Raw genomic sequence first — 24,070 nt, forward strand, 5'->3', positions numbered from 1 at the left:
GGTCTTTGAATGAACTCCCTCCATAGGTAGTGGTCATTAATTCATCCTTCATTTTTGTCAGTAGTATTAATAAGCCTTTCCAAGTGTTTTATGTCAAAGAAATATTTTCAGAAATGTTTATTAACTTAGTATAAAATATATATAATATTATAAAGCACATTTATTAATATTTAAAGAGGGAAATTTTTTTAAAATAGAAAATTATAAGATTCAACTCTATACTCTGATTATTCACTTTAATCATTTGCAATTTGCTTTGATATAATAGTGTAAAACTTAAATGAATACTAAAGAGAAAAATAAAAAACATTTAAAGCTCCAATATTGACTCTCATCTTTGTTGTACTAATTATCATGACTGAAATCATCTTCTTTTCAAATGTCTGATTAACCAACAGTAGCAACAAAAGTTAATGCTGCACGAAAATAAGTAATAATCTAAAAGGTCTACTAATTATCCAAAAACCAAAAGACAGTGGAGACTATAGCCAAAAGGTAGAAACACCAAAACTGCCCATAAAAATAAATGAAGTCTTGATACATGCCATAATGCAAAGCAACCTTGAAAATACGTGAGTTAAAACACAAATATGGTGTGATCCCACTCATGTGAACCCTCTAGCATAGTTAAGTTCACTGAGACAGAAAATAAATTAGAATTCATCAGGGGAGGCTAGAGGGGGGAATGGGAAATTATTGCATAATGGCTACAGAATTTCTGTTTGGGGAGATGATAACTTTTTGGAGACAAGATAGTGGTGATGGTTGCACAACATTCTGAATGTAGTTAATGTCACTGAATTGTCCAGGTAAAAAGATTACAATGACAAATGTTACATATTTTATCACATTTAAAATATTAAAATATGATAGCTGAACCTTTCCCTCATCTCTCCTTTTATATCTGAAGTAAATAGTATAAACTGACTCAGAACATGCACTTTTTGTTGCTTTTAGTATTTTTGGAAATATTTTTGTTGAAAATATCAGGAAGTACATGTTTGGGTTAACTCCACAAACACACACCAGCATACTGCAAGATTTGGAAAATGTTTCCAATGGCTGAACAAGTATTACTTGGCAAGTGGGACAGAGTATGTTTTAGTCATTTTTCCACCCATTATGAAGTTTTATGGTGTGCATTAAACCCCAGCCTCTCTGTGCCTCAGTTTCCCCCTTTGTAAATGAGATAGAGATTTCCTGATGATAGTCTCATATACCTTTAAAAGTCTATGATCGTATGAGCAGTTGTTTTAAATGCTAATTTGGTTAGTTTTAAAGACCCAATTCAAAAGCAGTTATTTTCAGCCTGGCTGCTGTGGCTCAGTGGTTGAGTGTCAACCTATGAACCAGGACATCACCTGTTCGATTCCTGGTCAGGGCACATGTCGAGGTTGCAGGCTCGATCCCCAGTAGGGGGCCTGCAGGAAGCAGTCAATCAATGATTCTCTCTCATCATGGATGTTTCCATCTCTCCCTCTCCCTTCCTCTCTGAATTCAATAAAAATATATATTTAAAAATGTTTATTTTCTAATGTCATTATGGCTATTATTATCATTATCATTCAACGGAATTTGGACGAGGTGTGTTAACACTTGTTCTTTGCATGTAGGCACCATCTCTGTTAGAGTGCCATATTGTCATTAGCACTTCTTAAAATGTGCCATTTCTCACTTGGTAAATGAACCACATTAATTCAGATACCTGGTTAGAGCAATTAATTTATATTTATTCCATGTGTTAGGGCTAGCTCGATAGTCAGATCCAAGCTACTTCAATGCTAGAATATGCAACTTTGTAACAACGTAACAGAAAATTCCATTCACGGATATTAGGGTTGTTATTTCTTCTACAACAAACACATGCAGAGTCGTGGCCTCTTTGGGACATTGCAGGTATAGACTTTTACCAGAAGGAAAAGTAAAACCAAAGGAAATGATAACACCCGAGCGCAAGTGATTCCGAGGAAAGATATTTGCGCATATGTCCATTTGATATGCTTCCAGTCATCTTTTTAAGAAAGCAGGGTTACAAATAAGAAATGCATTTTGAAATTCCAATGCCACAGAACCCTACCCTTTGTTTGGTCCCATATGTCTCTTTTGAGAGTTCCGCTCTTTTGAATAAAGGAGCTGATGCCTGGGCCTGGGGCGCGTCCTGGGAGTAGCCTCACAACAGATGCCACTACTTTGAAAACTAATCATTCATTTCATTGTCGTCGTTTACGTGAACACGTTTGAGAAGCCTTGATTGTTTCGTGGGCATGCATATTTTAATTCTTTTCATTGTTCGTTCTAATGCTATTCTGAAAGTCTCTAAATCAGTAAATTATATTCGCAGTAAAGGATAGCTTAAAATAGAATTTAATTCTATCAAAGTGTACATAATTGTGTCAGCTGAAAACCATCATGGGGTTATTTCTAAGAAACATGGTTTTAACCTAACACATGAATAATTACTTCATGATAAAGTCATTAAGAGTCACCACTGACAGTCACCCAAACCATTTATTGGACACCTGCTGTACACAGAACAAACAGCTGTCTCCGTCTAGGAGAGAGAATACGAATAAGCCTTTCATCTTATTTTTTTTTAAATGACAAATAGACACGAAATACATTTAAGTGCTAGAAATAACGTCTCTAGTATCTGAAATTCATTCTACTTAGAAGTCAGTAGAATCCCCAGAAAGATTCCTGTGGAGATTTTTTCCCCCTCTCATCTATAGCAATTGGTAAAATTCACATATTTGTAGGATATAAAAATGAGATATGAATGACACATTAGAATTATGATGTGCGCTGGTGATTTACAAAACTACAAAGAGGGGATGCCAGATAACGTCTTATCCTACAATAATGTCCAAAGTCAAGTAGAAGATGAAGTACCATTGCTTCCCCCCCTCCCTTTTTTTTTCTTTTTTCTTAATCTACCATCACTTTTCAAACGGCAAATGAACAGGGACTAGCCATACTTTGTGGGGCAAATACAGTTATAAAAGAAAACAGGGTGATCTCATGTAATCTGGAAATACCCATTGAAGAGTGTATCAATTGAGTGTTTTTGCCCTGTATAATCTTGAGGACTAGAGAGAAAGTAACACCCACCACGATAATGATAATAATAGTAATAAACATCACCTACACTGGCAGGAATTTATAGTCACTCAGTCTTCCTAACAAAACTCATTCACAGGAAGCAAAGAATAATGCAAAGGGAAATGCATGGTATTAATGAATTCTGTGGAGGCAGAGAGAATCAGGCCAGTGACAAGTTTCCAATAAATTACAGAAGACTAGCGAGGCACCATGTTGACTCCAGGCCACTACTTCTCCATGAAAAATAAAATATTTTTGCCAAAACCGGTTTGGCTCAGTGGATAGAGCGTCGGCCTGCGGACTGAGAGGTCCCAGGTTCGATTCCGGTCAAGGGCATGTACCTGGGTTGCGGGCATATCCCCAGTAGGAGATGTGCAGGAGGCAGCTGATCGATGATTCTCTCTCATCGATGTTTCTAACTATCTCTCTCCCTTCCTCTCTGTAAAAAATCAATTAAATATATTTAAAAAAATAAAGTATTTTTAAAAGTAGCACAACCAAGTCTTTTGGTCTCCACCACCCTTCCCCTGATAGAAACGCTAGTTAACACCTGATATCTAATTAGCTAATTTTAAATTAATGATCTGTCTCTTATTAATATGAGTTCTTACTTTGGGCAGGAACTCTTTTAAGTGCTTTAAATATTAATTCCATTCCCCCAATAACCCTTCATGTAAATTTTATTGGAGTAGTTTTGTATGTAGAATGCAAATCACCTTCAGTTTCCTAACTCTAATGTCAGCAAAATTATTACTAACACTAATGTATTTACATATTGATCCCATGTAATTATATACTATTTATGCTCTTTCTATGCATGCTTCACGGTTGAACAGGTGAGAGTGGGGAACTGAACATTTTCAGGGTGAAAGGGAACCAGCCATGAATGCACATGCCCTGATTTATATTTCTGCCTGTACTGATGGGCACGGGAAACCTTGACCAATACAGTTGATCACATATTTCTAAATATTCAGACTCTCTCTTCAGAGCTGCTTTAGAATATGTTTTCAAAGGTGTTCTTACAGCCCTAGCTGGTTTTCTCAGTGGGTAGAGCGTCAGCCCGTGGACTGAAGGGTTGTGGGTTTGATTCCAGCCAAGGGCATGCACCTTGGTTGCAGGCTTGATCCACTTTATACTTATGGGAAAGTATTTCCAAGGCTGACAAATAAACATCAAGCTGTATCTACCACTGACCTTCAAAGTTATTGCCCAACCAGAGTCCCCTCTAATAAAGCTATTTCTTATCACCTGAGAGCCACGTTTTCCCAGAAGATAGTATGGATTCTTCTGGTTCAAAGATCTGCCTAAAAAACAAATTCACTGCAAAGCTTGACAGGACAGCAATACCGCCCTTAAGTAGGTAAGAAGCCAGATTGATAAACAAGTGGGAAATTGAGTGGGAAACGCTGATGGGAAGAGAAGCTGTGACAGGAAATTCCATCCTGCAGGGGCAGAAAGTAAGTAAAGGCTGAAATGAAAATCAGACCCATGAGGAAGTGCTACCAACATACACATTTTTTAAAGATATTTTTTATTGACTTCAGAGAGGAAGGGAGCAGGAGAGAGAGAAAGAGAGAGAGAACCATCAATGATGATAGAGAATCATTGATTGGCTGCCTCCTGCACGTCCCCCACTGGGGATCAAGCCCATAATCCGGGCATGTGCCCTTGACCAGGAATCAAACCATGACCTCCTGGTTCATGGGTCAACACTCAAGCACTGAGTCACACAGGCCAGGCCAACATACACATTTTGACTCCACAATCCTGACTAGAATGGGTCCAGTTTTACTTTTACAAAGATTTTTTTTTTCTCTCCAAACATTTGTAAGGGATCATTTCAATGATTTGTATCAGTTGAGAATTTTCTCAGCTTCTCCATTAAACCACTGGTATGACTTTAGGTGGCCACATATCCAGGCAAATCTACTTAAACCGTCCTATGCGCCAGGAGTGTAGAGTTTATACTGATATTGACAGAATACTATAATGGGGCATAAAGTTAATGGCAAGCCTGTTCACTTGCTTGTGAACTGCCTGAATTTATAAGGCAGCAAAATTATGGGTTCCCAAGGGCATAAATCAGAAAGCGATCCTAATCCCTTAGTAGCTGCCTAGAAATAAATTATGTTTGTCCGGACTTTTCTTTTTCTCTGAAAGATGCATCATATTTTTATATTAAAATACGTTATAGCATATTTTCACATTAAAATACTTCATAACATGGTAAGCCAATTAATCTGTCTTTCATTAGATTGCCTTTTTTTTTTTTTTTAATGAATCTCCCTTCAAGTGTTTGAGAAATTACCCAAACAGAGCTTTATCTGTAAGCATAAAATCCGCAAGGCTCAGGCGCCCTTACAAAGTAGATGCATCAGATGTACCCACCCCAAGCTGGAATTTTAAACTGTTGATGCAATAATAGCCAAAGAGATCCAGAGACATTGAAGCATGCAACTGACTGACAAGATTCAGGGGGACAGGGATGGGTGGGAACAGATTAACCAAAGAACTTATATGCATAACCCAGGGACACAGACAATAGTGCAGAGAAAGCCTGGGGAGTGGGGAGAGCCAATGGGGGCAGGGAGAAGGGGACATCTGTAATACTTTCAACAATAAAGATAAATTACAAAAAGAAGAAGAGGCCACCTAGAGCCATTTCTTAGGAGGTGGTGATTGTGGCAGTAATGGTGGTGGTTAATGCACTGGCACGCTCATAGCCGTCCGCAGTAATGATCTCGTTAAATAAACCTGTGAGATTTTAGACTCTGTCCTGACTATGGAACACAAGAGTAGCTTCCATAGCTTTCTTGGAGGTTCTGTGTGTTGCCCAATATCTATAAATGAATTTCTTATCGGGTGAGGTCAGATAGAGCCTGTTTTTCATACTTGCAGCCAAGGGCCTGGGTTGATAGAGGGATAGAGCCTGTTTTTCATACTTGCAGCCAAGGGCCTGGGTTGATAGAGGGGCTGGTGTCAGAAACAGTGGCCACAGTCTCCATGGGCGGCAGAGAGAATATGTACTCTGTTTCCTGGACTAGTTGCGGGGGGGGGGGGGGGCTTTATTTTTTTAAACATATTATTTGTATTGATTTCAGACAGAGAGGGAGAGAGAGAGAGAAACATCAATGATGTGCTCATCAGTTTATTTTGTTCATTAGATTCCACATATGAGTGACCTGGAGAGTATCAGGCTAAGTGAAATAAGCCGTCTGAGAAAGACAGGTATCACATGACCTCACTCACAGGTGGAAAAGGCTTTTTAAACCCATACAGTGCTAAGGGTGGAACTTAGACAACAGAAATACCACCTGGGCTGGTCTAGAATGAAGAGCTTGTTGTAGAAATAGCAGTTGGGACAGTGCCTCCATAAAGCTGAGTGAAGGACATGAAAAATTCAAAGACTGAGTGAGGGTGAGCTGGTTACTACAAATAGAGCTGGAATGCTTAAAGAGCTGACGTTCTCCCACTTTCTTCTCAAAGCACAGACTGAGTCTAGAAACTTCCACAGAGTTTGCTCAAGAAATCATTTATGTCCCCTGGCTGTAGGGCTTCCAAACAAACTTGGATCCTAAGGTTGAATGTCAATTGCCTGCCAGATGTCGTCACCGTTAGGAAAAAATCATGGATTAGGAAGGTAAGTGTAGACGAAAAGGGGCCACATGCTAACCTGACCGGCTCAGGGAGGCCTGTGTGACGGCCTTGCCAACTCAGAGCCCTGAAGTCACCACAAGGATGGCCTGAAACGAAAACTTATTCATGAAAAGGCAGCTTATGGTGGGTAGTCGTGTCCTAGGCCGGGATCGTCCCTGACAAAGGCCACTCTTTACCTTAACTGAGCCTGCTGTCATTTTGCATCAACGATAACATATCATCGGGATGTCAAATTCTTGTTCCTTCTTCTGGACCCCTCAAAGCACAAGCACTGCATCCCCTCATTGTTACTGAGTTACCTGTTGACTGTTATCCTGCACCCACCTAAATAAAAGAAACCTGTGTCTATCATTTTACTTCTTATCCAATCCCAGGGGTTTCCCTGCTTGGCTCTCCCCTGCCTCCCTAATCTATCACCAAAGCATTTCGGGTAACCCCCATGTCTCCTCTTTTGATTGTAATGTATAAAACAAGGTGCAAAACTGCCCATCTCCAGAGCCTTAGCTCAATCCCGTGAGATTCTTCTCCCCAGCGATTGTCACGGTGTGCAAACAAACTCACCAGGAACTGGAAGACAAGGGGAGAAATGGGATTAACTCACAGTGGCCCAAAGCACTAAGGAAGCTTGCTTTCCCCTGCAGAATAGAAACGGCTGCCCCTTCTCATGGACTAACCCGGTCTTGCTTTCACTCACTGCAACGACCTTAATAAAGAGAATGACCTTCACCGAAAAGCCACTGTTCATCACGCTGCACTTCCATCACCCAGCATGCCCAAGGCGCGCTGATTGAACAGATTCTAAGGTGAGACTGAGTTTTCAATCAGCTTTTAAGAATTCGCGAATTTTTGTTGGACAAGGAACAGTAAATGCTTTGGTACAAAGCGCGCCTGCGGGCACCTCTGATGAACACCCCATTGGCTGTTTTCTGTAGACTGGGCACACCTGTGAGTGTGAGAATCAGGTGAGCGCCCCGATTTCCATGAGGCTAGTAGCAGCAGTGGTTCTCAACCTTCTGGCCCTTTAAATACAGTTCCTCATGTTGTGACCCAACCATAAAATTATTTTCGTTGCTCCTTCATAACTGTCATGTTGCTACTGTTATGGATCGTCATGTAAATATCTGATATGCAGGATGTATTTTCATTGTTACAAATTGAACATAATTAAAGCATAGTGATTCATCACAAAAACAATATGTAATTATATATGTGTTTTCCGATGGTCTTAGACGACCCCTGTGAAAGGGTCGTTCGACTGCCAAAGGGGTCGCGACCCACAGGTTGAGAACCACTGCATTAGAGGCACAGTGGGCGCAGGTATTGCAATAAACAGGCCCGATGTCTTTAAATAAATTCCTTTTCTGCTGCAGTCAGATTCTATTCTTGCAAAAATGCTGACTGACACAGAGCTACTTGGGGCCTCGAAGGTAAGTACAGTCCAGAGTCCCCAAGAGTGCCGCAAATATTTATTGTTTCCACTGAGCCAATCACTGTGCTAGTTAAGTATTAGCACTACAAAAATAATCATTATTGCAGCTGTAATAAACTTTATAGGTTTCCTGTACAGATAATTACCCTGAAAACATAACATGACTTTTGCATAATTAGTAATAAATAAAGGCCAGCTATTATTTTTCGTTTTTATCATGTATTCAGTGCTTCTATGTGGGCCTTGCTCAGCACTTTGCCTAGATTATCTCATTTAATGCTCAGACGGCTCCTAGGAGACGGGTACTATTACGCAATGAGAAAACGTGCCTTAGGAAGGTTCGGCGAATTGTTTGCAGTGTCGCATTCATTCATTACAGCCTGGCACAAACCAAGTCTGGAAAAAAGCATGGCTGCTCCGCCTTCACACACACAAACTCTTGAGAGTTGACAGGGAAATAAAATAGTATCTCCCACATCGAAAGGGTGTTTTTGTTGGCTGGGCTTTTCACAAACATTATCACATCCACGCTCATCATGACCATGCATTAGACGGGCTGGTTTTATTGAGATGTGATGTGAAACTAATTCAAATTATGGGATCATTGCACAGAGGCAACTAGAAGAGAAAAATGAGAACGATAATAGATTCAAGGGAATATAAAAGCAGAGATCGTTATATCGTTCTTGAGGGTTAGGACAATGTTTTATTTTTCTTTGTATTCTCCCTTTCCAAAAGCCCCAGACGGCACAGTGCACATCTATGAATTAAGTATATATTTCTTAAGTGGTTTGACCAATTGACAAGATCCAGGAAGGAATGGTTAAAGCTAAGTATGAACGCATGCAAAATATTTAATTTGGAAAAGTAATATTGAACTTAATCATATAAAATATGAATTTACACTTGGCTCTTGTGGGGGGAAAACATTAAATAAGATGTATTACATTTCTAAGCTTTTATATTACTACTAGAGGCCTGATGCACAAAATTTGTGCAAGAATAGGCTTTCCTTCCCCCTGCTGCTGGCACCGGCTTCCCTCTGGCACCAGGGACCTGGGCTTCCCTGGCAGCCCTGGCTTTGTCCGAAAGGACATCCTGTCTAATTAGCATATTATGCTTTTATCATTATTACAGAAGATGGATAAAGGGAATTCAGGTTGGAAGTAACACTGCGAGATAAAAACCATATATTAATTTCTTAACATATGGATGAGAATCTGCCATATGAGTTCCAAGTAGTGAAATTACTGTATGTAAACTTGAGAGTATTCATAAATAATGAATCAAACTATGCTCCACTCACATGTGATCACTGGTTATCAGCAAAACTAAAAGTATGTGCTCATGATCGCAATAGGAAAATTTACATTCAGTATTTTTTAAGTATCAAGCACTGTTCTAGGCACTTGACTCTACCTCTTACACAGTAGTTATCGCTGTTATGCTCTTTGTATTAAAATAATAACTGTGCACCTAGCTGGTGTGGTTCAGTGTTTGAGCATCGACCTATGAACCAGGAGGTCACGGTTCGATTCTGGTCGGGGCACATGCCCGGGTTGTGGGCTCGATCCCCAGTACGGGACGTGCATCATCATTGATATTCTCTCTCACTCCCTCTTCCCTCTTCTCTGAAATCAATAAACAAAAAATAAACAAATAAACAGGAACTAGAGATGCTGAATAAATTTCCCCAGGTATGAAGCCTTGTAAGAGATATCCAGAGAAAAACTGCTGAACACATTAGTAGCACCTGCCTATGAGATCAAGTTCATCTGAGACTGTATCGAGTGTCAGACAAGCCAAGCCATGGTCATGGTGGTAAAAACAGACTTTACTTCATCCCCACATAGCAAGTAACATTTCCTGGATATATTCTCTCTCTCCAGAGAGAAAAGCATGCCTGAAACTACCCCCGGCCCCCCGACCCCTTTTTAAGGCCAACTGTCAATTTTTAGAGTTTTTATTCCTTTTTAACAAACAATGAAAATGAAGGTCAAAGAAGGTTAGTGATTTCCTAATGAAAAGTTTAATGCATACTTAAAACAGCCATTTTCATAAATTACATAAACATCTAATTGCCATGCTCTGTACCTGAAACTAATATCACACTGAATGTCAACTGCCATTAAAAAAAATAAAATAGGGAACAATAAGCAATAAAGATAAAAACCATGTTAGTTTAAGCTGAATTAACTTTCCACAATGTTCCCCCTTTTCATCATAGATTATCTTGGAATTTCATGGGGCACAGAAACAACATTGACACAGTTATCATTGGATTTTTCCCCCCTAAAATGAGCTGCCGAGTTTCAAAATGGGAGCATCATGTGTATTTGATTTGCTCCAGTGGTGAGCTGCTAGGGCCGCAGTCCTGAGAGGCGCCATTACTATTCTTAGAGGAGAACCCGAGAGCCAGTCGTAAAAGATATAAATGATGCTCCACGGCGGAGAGGCCGAAGCTCGGGTAGCGTCCTGGCGTTGTGGAGAAGAAAAGTGGCCTCATAATAAAATCACGGCAATATTACTTCTCTCTCACCACAATATTTTCAATACTAATCTAAGCAATAAAAGTAATAGCAGGGCTAACACCACTGGCGATATTAAATTGAAATAGCAAATTGCAAAGCCGGCGAAACTGTTATCAGAGGGATTGATCTACAATGGAACCAATATTTCAGGCTCCCAAATAAATGGTCAATAAAGGGTGCCACACCATTGTGCAAGCATTACGATGGTGATTTACCAGAGATGTATTCCTTAAAAATATCTCGCCATCGGTCATAGGCCGGGGCAGGACACAAGGACCGAAAATGAAAATACACTTATTTTTATGTTCCAATGGACTTCAGTTGTTCACAATACATTACTTAACTCATCCTAAAACAAACAAGCAAAAATAAAAAAAAACTAGACTCAATTTCAAGGGATGTTTATTTTATGGGAACCCATGGAAACATTAGACTTTAGCCAGAAATATTGCTTCTTGGTATAAATGTAGTCAATATAGTTAAGAGAGATTTAGGAACAATTTTTCATATATTACAAACTATAATTTTCTTAAATTCTACAATACGTTAGGAAGCATAAAGATTACTTTTATAGGACACTGAAAACATGAACAAAAATCTATGTATTTATTTACCATCAATGTCTGTCATCCATCTATCTATCTATCTATCATCTATCTAATCTAATCTATCTCTTATATGCCTTATAACTGTCCAGAGAGGCTACATTTTGCTCCTATAACAAATCATTCTAAAAATCCTAGATGCTTAAAACAACAACAATCTATTGCTCACCCACATTTAAAAAATATATATTTTTATTGATTTCAGAGAGGAAGGGAGAGGGAAAGAGATAGAAACATCAATGATGGGAGAGAATCATTGATGGGCTGCCTGCTTCATGCCTCCCACTGGGGTTCGAGCTTCCATCCTAGGCTTGGAATTGAACTGTGACCTTCTGGTTCAAAGGTTGAGGCTCAACCACTGAGCCACACCAGTAGGGCCACTTTGTCACTTTCATGTTCCAAAGAGAGCTTATTCGTTTCTTTACCACGCAGCCAAACACATCCATCGACAATCAACCCATCTCGCTAAGGCTTTACTTTGCAACTTCATGGCAAGTGTCTCCCTTGCAAGTAATTGCAATGCCAGCATCACCAAAGATAGCTTTGTTGGCACCCTTTCCAACTACATACCAGCTGGCCACTCGGCCAACCAATATAGTGCTGGGGTCCAACCCCAGCGGGTCCAGGGGTCCCCAAAAATGCTGGGGTCCAACCCCAGCGGGTCCAGGGGTCCCCAAAGGTGTGGACGGAGTTGGCGAAGAAGGAATGACACGGAGACAGCGTTCAGTTGATCAGCAGCCTAGCCAGGATCTCCAGCCAGGATCTCCAGCCAAGTTCTGATCTGGATCTCCAGAGAGGTTCTGGTTAGGATCTCCAGGTTCTCCAGTGAAGTTCTGGTTAGAAGCTCCAGCCAAGTTCTGTGTCCATGTTCTCTTGCTAGGTTCCCCAGCCAGGTTCTCCAGGTTCTCCAGCCAGGTTCTGTAGCCATGTTCCCTCGCTAGGTTCTCCAGCCAGGTTCTGTCCAGGTTCTCCAGCCAGGTTCAGTCACCAGGTTCTAGTCAGGTTCTCTTGCCAATTTCTGTAGTCAGGTTCAGTCCAGGATCTTTTGCCATGTTATCTCCAGCGAAGTTCTTCTGTCTCTAGGTTCTGTGTAGGTTCTGTCTTCTTCGTTCTGTCTTCTGAGTTCTGTCTTCTGTTGTCTTGTTACAACTGTATTTATACCAGTTGATTCCAATCCTATCAATCTCTATTACAAAGGTTAGGGCGTTTCTTATCTCCATTCCAGGGAGTAAAGATTGTGTAGCTTAAGCATGATTGTTCGTAGTTAAAGTGATTAACTACCCGCCTGGCACTTAGTTAAGGGATTTTATTCCCTCCCTAACTTCAGGGGAAAATCCCTACCTGGGGATTGAACCTTTCTCAGAGAGGTGACCTTGGTTAAAACACATAGTGCCAAGAAGATGAGCAAACATATTAAGAACAGTATGCCATATATGCCAGGTCCCTTGAAACAGCAAGGATGGACTGGCTCCCGGCAATATAGTCTCTGTCATGGCAGTGTACCTTTCCCAAGATGCAACTTCTGTGGCAGTCAGCAGAGACAAGGTTATGCAGTGACTACAAATCCAGATCCAACATAATCTGAGTGTCTTATTATTTTATGACTCAATGTAAAACTGTTTAAAAAAGCCCAATCTGTAACTTGTTGATACATATTTCTAATGAAAATTTTTTTAAATTACCTAACAAACAATTGAAAGTCAGGAAGAATAATAAGTCTTGGTAATAGGTCCCACCACCCATATTTACAATACTAAAACGCAAGAAACTCCAAGAAGCAAGCAAGGCTTTATCATTCATTTGTCAACCAAGCCCAAATTCTTTTGGAAACAAACCTTTCCCAAAATACCAATAAGTTGGCATGTCATGTAATATGCCATATTTGTATCACATTATCATTCTAAACCCTGAAATAGTATAAATTCTGTAACACACACTCCCCTAAGGTTTTGCATATGGCACTATGCACCTGCAATTCCTAGATCACAGGGAACCATGGGATATCATGTAGGGCTGCTTGTACATTGCACATAGTACATTAGCACACATTATGTCTCCCCATTTGTATTAAATTGAGATTTGTAACTTTTCCCGCATGCAATAGGTGTTTACTACCTTCCTCAACACCAGTGGTTGCTGTTGCAATGGTTAGTGTTATAACCCTCTGGATTCTAAAGGCAATTACTTAGTGGAATAGCCTTTCATAGAAGCAGTTATAACATCACACTTTGCAAGCACACATTTTTGTCAATCAGACATCCACGTTTTATTATTATTTATGGCATCTAGGAAAGAGTGGAGAGCATGTCTAGGGAATTAGGTTAAAATATGGCTGCCCAAAGTTGGACCCCTGATTCCGCATCTTCCTTGCTTGCTGATGAAGATTAATCACGCCTCGGAACACCTATAATTGTTTTGCTAGCAGCGTGATAGAGACTGAATTTCATTTTCTTCCAGCCCATACCCATTACTCACACAGTATCTATACATGCATAGAAAGCCACGATGAAGCTGAAAGAAAACAGATTGGGTGGAAAAGAAATATTAAGTTGGAGAGCCTAAATGATAAGCCAATATCTGAGTAATAAAAAAGTCCAGGGAATTTGAAGACATATAAGGGAGGAAACGCATTTAACTTCAGCAGATTTTACTTCGTACAGAATCATCTGAAATATTTCCATGGATGAAATTTGGTTATCGGCTCTGCGGGAATAATGATATATCCTGACCTGAGCAGGCATCGATGGAATTACATCACACCTACCTTTCTCCTTCCTTTTATTCCAATGTCAGCATAATATTGAAAATGTCTCAGCAAACTCTTCCCCTTCATAACTTTAATAAGTAGATCTGCCAGGTGCAACACTAGCAGGAGGCCCGTAATGTATTTAAGTCTGGAAATGAGGCAATTATCTTGCAAAGTTCTGATTGGCTATGCGTTCCTTTCGGAGCCGGGCGATGAACTGATTTCGCTGGTGGCTTTCCGAGTAACCCTTGCACTCACACCTGCTCATTTTATTAAAACAGCGATGCCTTGCCAGGGGTGAGAAGGGGATCTTGGGCGTAGAAGCCGCGACAGCTTGGTCCCCCCCACAACCCCCCAACTCTTCCTATTGATTACATTTCCTGACAGTCACCTGGGGAAGTTAATGACTAGCCAGGCAATTAACACCCTTGCAAAATCATAAAGAAAACATAATTATATTGAGAACTCATGGAGACTGTTTGTAATCTTAAATGCGATATTCCCAGGTTTCTGCATGGCTATGGCAACCCCCGTCTTGACATGCCTTCCTGTCTACACCCCTCAACCCAGTGTCTGTCCGAGACAACAAGCGGCCCTTATTAATGATCTACTTCCCTATTTTAAAGGACCAAAAAGGATCCCGAGTTTTCGTCAATCTAATTAAACGTTCCCATGGAGCCGCTCAACGAAAACAGGGTAATGTCTGCCTTGCATATAAAGTGAGTCATCTTTCTAGGAAAACGGATCTGCAGTGAGAAAGATGTCTCATCTAATATCAGCCAGTGATCATGTTAAAGCAAATGTCTGCTTTCTCCATGGCAGGTGGTAGCTCAACGAAGATACTCTGGAGCCAGACCATGCAGGCACCTTGGGGAGGGTCCTCGCCGTACCTGTGACCCAGTTTCCTGTTCTGTAAAGGGGAATAATGGGTTTGCAATGGTCGGTTTTATTAACGTTCACCTGAAGCAGCACACCTAGCAGTTGGTGATATAAAAGGCAATGAAATGAAAAGAAAAAAAACAACAAAAATATCGGACTCATGGTTAAGTTGCTCCTTGCGTTTTGTGGTCCCCAGCCTGGCTCCCATCCTGCTTGCTTTATATATCATGTCTGAGCTTTGAGCTGAACTCTACAGTTTTAGCAAGAGGAGTAGAGAACAATGCTGCTAAGCCCTTTGATGTTTTTCTTCACTATCACAAACCCACACTTAAAGAAAAAAGACTGAATCTCTGAGCTATCATTATCTCATTTGTCAGTTTTGTATTGGTAGAAAGTTGACTGAACTGGTGTAGCAATCTTTCCCCTAATTCTAGGAGAATACAACTACAGATAGAAATAAGGAACACAGCAGCCCTGCTGGTGTGGAGCGTTGACTTATGAAAGAGGAGGTCACGTTTTGATTCCTGGTCAGGGCACATGCCCAGGTTTCAGGTTCAATCCCTAGTAGGGGGCACGCAGGAGGCAGCCACTCCGTGATTCTCTCTCATCATTGATGATTCTCTTTCTCACTCTCCCTTCTTCTGATATCAATAAAAATATTTTTTTAAAAAAGGAAATAATGAACACATAACTGCTACATTTTTCTTACTGTCTTGAATTTCTATCATGCCATCTATTAGATGACAATAGTTAAGTTTCAAGATCTGGACCTAAAAATGTAGCTGCACCAATCATCTCTATAAGCCTAAGCAACCATTACGACCAGTTGACCAAACAACCAGTCGACCAATCACTATGACATGCACTGACCACTAGGGGGAAGACGCTCAATGCAGGAGCTGCCCCTTGGTGGTCAGTGTACTCCCACAGTCAACCTCCCATGTTCCCTACCCACCCCCCCTACCCCCAGCTGGCCAGCCCCAATCAGCCCTGATCACCAGCCAGGCTGAGGGACCCCACCCGTGCACGAATTTATGCACTGGGCCTCTAGTATGTGAAAATGGAATTGATTGGAGATGTCTGATGACATAAATGTCTGGTCTACCAGCGAAAGAAATATCATTTAATAAAACATTTGAAAGTAAAAATTTTCAAATACATTTGTTGAACACCTACTCTTTCCCCAGACCCAAGCCAAAAACATTTGTTGTGACTTTAATGCACTATAACAAAGTCCACATCTTTCCACGAGGGAGGATTCTGAAAATGTTGAGACTGGGCCAAAAGTTCAGACACCATGAGTGGTTCTCCTTTACAAGCTCTGTCCCGAGTGCCTTTCCAAAAATATCCACATGCTCTTCCCTGGCACCTGTAAATGTGATCTTAACTAAAAAGTACATCTTTGCAGATATGATCAAGTTAAGTCTTGACCTTGACCAAGATGGCCTTCATAGTCCCTTCAGCAAAACTAAACCTTAAGACAGGTTTCTTTTGGAATATAGGCCCCTGATATGGTCTGAATGCATTGCCCCAAATTCATATGTTGAAATCCTAACCCCCAACGTGATGGGGTTGCTTATATAACAAATATCTAAGACTGAGGAAGTGGCTCTTCACCAGACTCTGGATCTGCGGGGGCCACCTTGATGGGAAATGAACTTTGGTTGTTTGTAAGCCACACTACCAAGGACATTTTTGCCATCGCAGTCCCAACAACGGACTAAGGCAGTCCCTGACTTCTCTTTACTGAGAGCATTTACTTGAGGAAACTTGCAATTGTAAATTCTTCCTCTGCCCCTTTGAGATGTAAATCTTATCCCAGCATCTAGACAGGTTTACAACCCGGGGATGTCTTTCTCAAGGACCTGGGAGCCATCCCTGTGAAATATAACCATCTGGAAAGAGAGAGAGCCCATCTCTCACCCTCTGTGGGAAGATAAGAGCCCAACTAATCACCAATTAGCAAACACAGATGACCTGGTAACACTGGCTGAGCCCCCATCCCCCGACTTGTCCTCTGCTATTTTTTTTTAAATATATTTCTTTATTGATTTCAGAGAGGAAGGGAGGAGAGAGATAGAAATATCAATGCTGAGAGAGAATCATTGATTGGCTGCCACCTGCACACCCCCTACTGGGGAGTGAGCCTGCAACCCAGGCATGTGCCCTCGGCAGGAATCGAACCTGGGACCCTTCAGTCCGCAGGCTGACGCTCTATCCACTGAGCCAAGCCGGCTAGGGCATCCTCTGCTATTGTTTTCCTCCAGCAGCTCCGTGGTCAGCAAACTGCGGCTCTGGAGCCACATGCGGCTCTTTGGCCCCTTGAGTGTGGCTCTTCCTAAGCCTTAGGAGCACCCTAATTAAGTTAATAACAATGTACCTACCTATATAGTTTAAGTTTAAAATATTTGGCTCTCAAAAGAAATTTCAATCATTGCTGTGTTGACTAATGAGTTTGCCAACCACTGCATCCAGCACTTAAAATTTCTACCACCTTTTCTTGAAGCTGAATTGAGACCCATCTCTCTCTTCCATGTTAATAGTCGTAAGTAAGACTTTCCTTGCCCTTCTAATTTATCTGTAGCAAGTTTTTCTTTGACAACATGGGGTGATTAATCTGGTTTATTGAAACAGGCTCTGAAGGCTATACCAGTGATTTTTTTTTTTAAATTGCAACTTTTCAAAGATACATATTTTTTATTTCAGAAAGGAAGTGATAGAGATAGAAACATCAGTGATGGGAGCCCATCATTGATTGCTTGCCTCCTGCACACCCCCCTGCTGGGGATCGAGCCCCCAACCTGGGCATGTGCCCTGACAGGGAATCAAACCTTGACTTCCTGGTTCATAAGTCAACACTCAATCACAGAGCCACACCGGCCGGGCCATCCCCATGATCTTATAGTGGAGAGGTGGAGGGAGATGACATAGGGAAGAGGAGGAAGGTGACCTCCGAGACAGAGTTCGGAGTGATGGGGTCAGAAGTCAAGAGAGACTGGCAGCAACAATTTTTCTCTCCCCTAGGCCAGTGGTCAGCAAACTCATTACTCCACAGAGCCAAATATCAACAGTACAATGATTGAAATTTCTTTTGAGAGCCAAATTTTTTAAACTTAAACTATATAGGTAGGTACATTGTTATTAACTTAATTAGGGTACTCCTAAGGCTTAGGAAGAGCCACACTCAAGGGGCCAAAGAGCCGCAGTTTGCCGACCACTGCCCTAGAGCATCCAGAGAGAGGAAGGTCCTGTTGACACCTTGATTTTCTACCTTTCTGGTTGTTTTAAGGCACCAAGTTTGTGGTAATCTGTTACAGTGGCCTGATGCTATTAAGAGAGTGATCAAAAATCATTTTTATTTATATGTGTCCTTTTGAAATTATGATCATTAAGCTATTGTAAAAAATGTTAATTCCACTTAGAACAGTTTAGATCGAGACCACTCTCTGAGCAAGGCAAGGTCATGCAAGTACCATATGTTGACAACTGCGTGCTGTTTTCTTAACAAAAAGTAGTTGTAAATGAAAGCAGTCCTATTATTTTGTTTTAGCAGAAAATCTAGAGTGTGTTTTTTTTTTCCTAAGTACTATTGTTAAATGATAGAATTGGGATAAGCCACTTAAGCACCTGTTTTTAAGGAGAATGCTATTTAAGCAGATTCATCCAGCTAGAGCCCTGGAAATACTAATGGAATTCACCAGTTTAGGATAAATGGCTTCAGTATGGATTTTTGATAAGAAAACAGCTGCTCGTCTAAAAGTAGTGGTAGCTCAAGTCGGAAGGGCATGGGATCTGTCTGTTCTGGAAGATATGATGTGCAGGGAACAGATGGTTAACATAAATAATTCAAAATAGCTCTCTAGTCGCTTCTCGGGGTAAAAACAACGCGTGGAACTGTGTGTACAAGGTTACTTGGAACTCCTCGGCATGCAAATGATTTCTGTTCCCTTTCCAGCTCCCTTTCCATATGCAACTTAAAAGCAAAACAAACGTTTTCATGATGTATGTGCGAGTTCTCTAAAATCAACACAGGCAACAACATATATAGCAATCACTAAATCCAGAACTCTGATGTAGAACAGCTGAGGCTAAGACGCAGCCTCTTTGTGTCTCACTTATCTCACAGGTCAGTTCAATGACACCCAGAAATAATATCCAAAATAAATAAGTAAAATGAACTTTTGCACAGTATTTGATAGTTTACAAATATTTTTCTACATGACGTGGTAGAGCCAGCGGTTCTCAACCTGTGGGACGCGACCCCTTTGGCGGTCGAACGACCCTTTCACAGGGGTCGCCTAAGACCATCCTGCAGATCAGATATTTACATTGACGATTCATCACAGTAGCAACATGACAGTGATGAAGTGGCAACGACAATAATGTTATGGTTGGGTCACCACATGAGGAACTGTATTTAAAGGGCCAGAAGGTTGAGAACCACTGTTAGCAGAGCCAGGACGATAGGCCAGGAACAGAAGGTCACCAGGTGGACACTCCCAGGTGCCTAGCAACGGAAGATCAATTGTAGGGTGGGGCCTTGCCCCCGGGCTGACCTCTCCTCTCCCAGTATATGCTGGTCAGGCAGTTTGGACCCCTGACCTTTCCTCCCAAGAGATAACATCTAGGCATCAGTTATATTTCAGCCCCAGGCCCAGAGAAGCAAGAACACCAGCCACAGCTGACATCAGGACCAGGTGCATGGAGTCATGACCCCTGCCCTGGTGCCCCCCAACCAATCAGTGGAGACCACAACCCTGAAAGGACACACTTGGAAAGCGACTGAATGTTCTATTGAGACCTTCCCCTGGGGCCCCCCTAAAATCTCCACATTAAAGTCCTAAAGCCCTTAGCATGGAGGACTCAGTGTGCTCTGTCTCCTGGGAGCAGGCCCTGCCTCCCCGCCCCCCATACCCCCTCCTTCCAGGCACAGTAGGAGGTTGCAGAACCCAGGTTTGGTCAGACCCCACCTGGTCCCCTTCCGCCACCTCCATCATATACTCCATCTCACCCCGAAGCTTCACATGCCTACTGAATATTTAAATTGTATGCTGAACGTTTCATGTGTCCCTTGTTAATTACTCTGATTTTTCTTCTCTTCCAGAAAAAAGATTGAAACATTGACAGTGGCCTGGGCCCTGGGCGTCCCGGGTCTGTCTCCTGCTCCAACAGTGTTTGGACGGGACAGACCAGGGACGGCCCTGCTCCCAGCCTCAGGCCACTCTCCTGCGTCTCATCCAGTGGCCACCTTCACAGCCACCTCCCAGACCAGCCGACACACGGGTTTCCTTTCTGCCTGAACCCCTTATGCCCAACAACCACGCGCTCCCAAGTTCGTCAGAATTAATCCACCACCGAGGTGGAGGCCTCGTCACCCCCCTGGCCACCTGCCTCCGTGGGTCCCACACCCACCTCTCTCTGGGCTGCTGTTTCCACCGAGAGGATGTGGCTCTCAAGGGCGGGGCCACGTCTACTGCGAGGTGGCGGAGAAGAAGCTGAGGGCCTGAGCATCTTGAAGATGCTACACCAGCGCGGTGGCCGCATTCCCTTCCAGGACGTGCGGACGCCTCCCAAGGTGAGCGGGCCAAACTCAGGGCCACGGAAGCCGCCTGGGCCTTGGAGAGGAGCCGGAGCCAGGCCCTTTTGTAGCTACAGGCCCTGTTCTCCCCGTGCAGACCCGCATCCCCGTGACCTCCTGCAGGTGAGACTCATCAGGAAGATGGGCCACACCTGCCTCACCTCCGCAGGGCCCCCAGGCTGGGCTCCCCCTCAAGCACAACCAGGAGCCTGTGGAGCCCAGAGGCCTTTGGGGCGGCCCTCTGCACCCCCTGGTGTCTTGTTTTTTAGCCAAGAAGCCCTCTCCCATGCATTGGACCTAATGAAACAATAAAGCTTTTTACAGCAAAAAAATAAAAGAGAGAGAAAGAAAAAGAAAAATTAAGTTTTTTTTTACTTCAAATTAGCTAATGTACCACACGTGTGAAGAATGTCTTTATCCTGCCCCATAGAAAGAGACACACACTCCAATTCCCGCCTTCATCCATGGCCAGAGCCCTCATGGCATGCTTCATAGCGCCCCCTCTCCTGCTTAATTAAGCCTCCTCTTCATCATTGCATTCCCTTTGGTGTGACAATAGGCCTTGTGACTTTTCCAATCAAGGAATATTGACCAGAATCTGTTTGTCCTCAATCTGCCGCTTTAAGGTTCCCCCTCTTTTCATAACTAAAGTTCTTCAAAACATGGCTTTGCTCTTTCCATGCAGTTATTCTGAAGCTGGTGTTCAGTGCACATAACCCATGACTCTGGATCTGTCCTATGTTCTCAGCCCCAAGCATTTCATGCCAAGGGACGGTTGTTGGCGGTCGAGATGAGCTTCTGCTCTAGGTCCTGGGGCTCTCCTCCTTCCCCGTGACCCCTCTCTGCCGCCCTCTGACCCAGGTGGTTAACGGTTATAGACGCCAACCCCGTAAAGAAGAAATGGCCATCCACCACTCAGGCATGACCCCAGCTCTGCCTTCCACCTGCAGCCATGCTTCTCTGGGGAGTAGATTCTGTTCCTTTAGGGCCCAGCGGTTCTCAACCTGTGGGTCGCGGCCCCTTTGGCGGTCGAACGACCCTTTCACAGGGGTCGCCTCAGACCATCCTGCCTGTCAGATATTTACAGGACGATTCATCACAGTAGCAACATCACAGTGATGAAGTAGCAACGAAAATAATGTTATGGTTGGGTCACAACATGAGGAACTGTATTTAAAGGGCCAGAAGGTTGAGAACCGCTGTCATAGACACAGAGAACACTATAGTGGTTCCCAGAGAGAAAAGGGGGGTGGGTGTCGGTGGGGTGGTGGGAATAGAAGAAGGTATAGAGGGGATACATGGTGGTAGAAGGAGACTTGACTTGGGGTGGTGAACACACAGTACAATATTTGCCGATGATGTTTTCTAGAACTATACACCTGCAACCTATATAATCTACTAACCAATGTCACCCCAATAAATTCAAAAATAAACAGATCAACATGAGACAGATTAACAACCACAACAAAAGGCCACTGTGATGCCACTGGCCGACCAACAGCGCCCTGTCCTCTGGTATCACTTGCTGTCATTAGCCAGGTATGTCACCAGCTGAGGCATACAGGGTCAGCCTTCTGTGCTATACATCAAACTGCATCAATTGGCTGCCTCCTGTGCGCCCCCTACAGGGATGGAGCCTGCAAGACAGGCATGTGTCCTAACTAGGAATTGAACTGTGACCTCCTGGTTCATAGGTCGATGCTCAACCACGGAGCCCCCACAGCTGGGCATGGATATAATACTTTTCAATGCAGGGTAATTCATTAAAGAATGTATTCAAGAACGCTCTGCTTCATTGTAAATCTGTCTTGGATTCTTTCAAGCAACATGGGATAGAGTTAGGATGAAAAGAGAGCAAAGAACATTTTTTAAAAGACACACACGACAAATGTATTTCTCTTTAAGACAAAAAAAAAAAATCAGTTTCTTACAACTTCAACTAACTAGATCCCTCTACGGCTCTCCACCCTCCAGGGAAGGATTGTCACGTCCTAGAATGTTATCATCAAAGCTGACTCGGAATTTTAAAAAATGCTGAGAAGTTCAAGCATTGTTTTAAAGATTGAGCAGATGTACTTGTCCTCGGAGACCTTCTTGATGGTAAATACCCTGTATTTCATCCGAGAATTTCCAAGTGTGAGTATACTTTTTAACAGAAAGGAAGATATCAGGACAGAAAAAAAAAATGATCAAGGAGAGAAACTCGGGGCATGTTGGTGTTTTATCTGTGGCCGCTCATGGCACATTTTGAAATAAATTTCAAACTGAAACACCAGTCGACATTTTGGACAGAAATAAGAATATCTGATCAGAGGTAGCAGAATTTATTGCAAAGTGGCATTTATCATTCATACTGGGCTTGAGGGCATTTAAATAGAATTGTTAATTATATTATATGGTAATAACCCTTTTTTGAAAAAAAAATAAAATGTTAAAATGGTTGGGCATACAGAGATCATTTCAGTGTGGTATTAATTAGAAATAAAATGGGATCTTATTTTGGGCAGAAGAAGAATGAAGTGGACCAAGCGAATTGTTAGAATCCATATGGAATTTTTCTCCGATTCTGGGGAAACTGTAGTGTGCTTTCGGACTGGGTTCTACTATCGGCCCTCTTCTGCTAAAATCAACACATCAACAAACAACCAAAAGCCGATGAGTAATAAGAAACCGAAAAAGACTTTATTTTTAGTCCATGGTGGAATCAGATTCCAAAAAAGCTCAGAGAGTGCAGCAACGGCAGAAATGTGAAAACAAAGTGAAGGTCAGCATTTACTTGAGAGAAAAATGTGTGTGTGTGAGAGAGAGAAAATAAAAAGAGAGGGGATCTGACTTACCAGCAGACTATGTGAAAAATCTATAAAAAACATTTTTTAATCAAGTTTTATTGTTCTGCTGTGGGAGTATTTGAGTATTCCCTTTATTTTTATTTTATTTTATTTTATTATTTTTATTTTTATTTTATTTTATTTTATTTCAGAGAGGCGGGGAGAGGAAGAGAAACATAATGATGAGAGAGAATCATTGATCTACTGCCTCCTGCACACTCCCCACTGGGGATTGATCCAGCAATCCGGGCACATGCCCTGACCAAGAACTGAACCAGGACCTTCTGTTTTATGGGTCGACCCTCAACCACTGACCCACACCAGCTGGGCTATTTAAAAAATTTTTTTATCACAACTCAATGTGCCTGAGCAATATGACATAGTTGCCAAAAAGTTAATGGATTTCTTAGTCTGTGTAATATATAGAATAAAGATAATTGTTTTATGTAACATTAAAGAATCCACATTCATAACACTGTGTTCTGTTTAGTTGTGAATTCCACCGACAAACCGACATTATTCCAAGAGGGTTACAAGGTAGGCCAATGGGTTAGAAATAAGGGTCACCTAAGAGAGTGGGAATATGAGATTCATTAACACACACAGGGGAGGTGGGAGAAGTATGCAAACACCTGGAGGCTGCCCCCTGGAGGAGGGAGTGGACACTGCATGCGTATGGAGAAGAAAGCATGTTGGACAAAGGTTAGAGCCACAA

General features: G+C 42.1%; 1 protein-coding gene across 3 annotated transcripts in view; it reads right to left on the minus strand.

Moving 5' to 3' along the window:
- The window catches only part of BRINP3 (BMP/retinoic acid inducible neural specific 3), a 162,879-nt gene that overhangs the window by 27,239 nt on the left and 111,570 nt on the right, over positions 1–24,070 (minus strand). The window lies entirely within an intron of this gene.

The sequence above is a fragment of the Myotis nattereri genome (assembly GCF_964212035.1).
Source record: "Myotis nattereri genome assembly, chromosome: 20".
Taxonomy (NCBI): domain Eukaryota; kingdom Metazoa; phylum Chordata; class Mammalia; order Chiroptera; family Vespertilionidae; genus Myotis; species Myotis nattereri.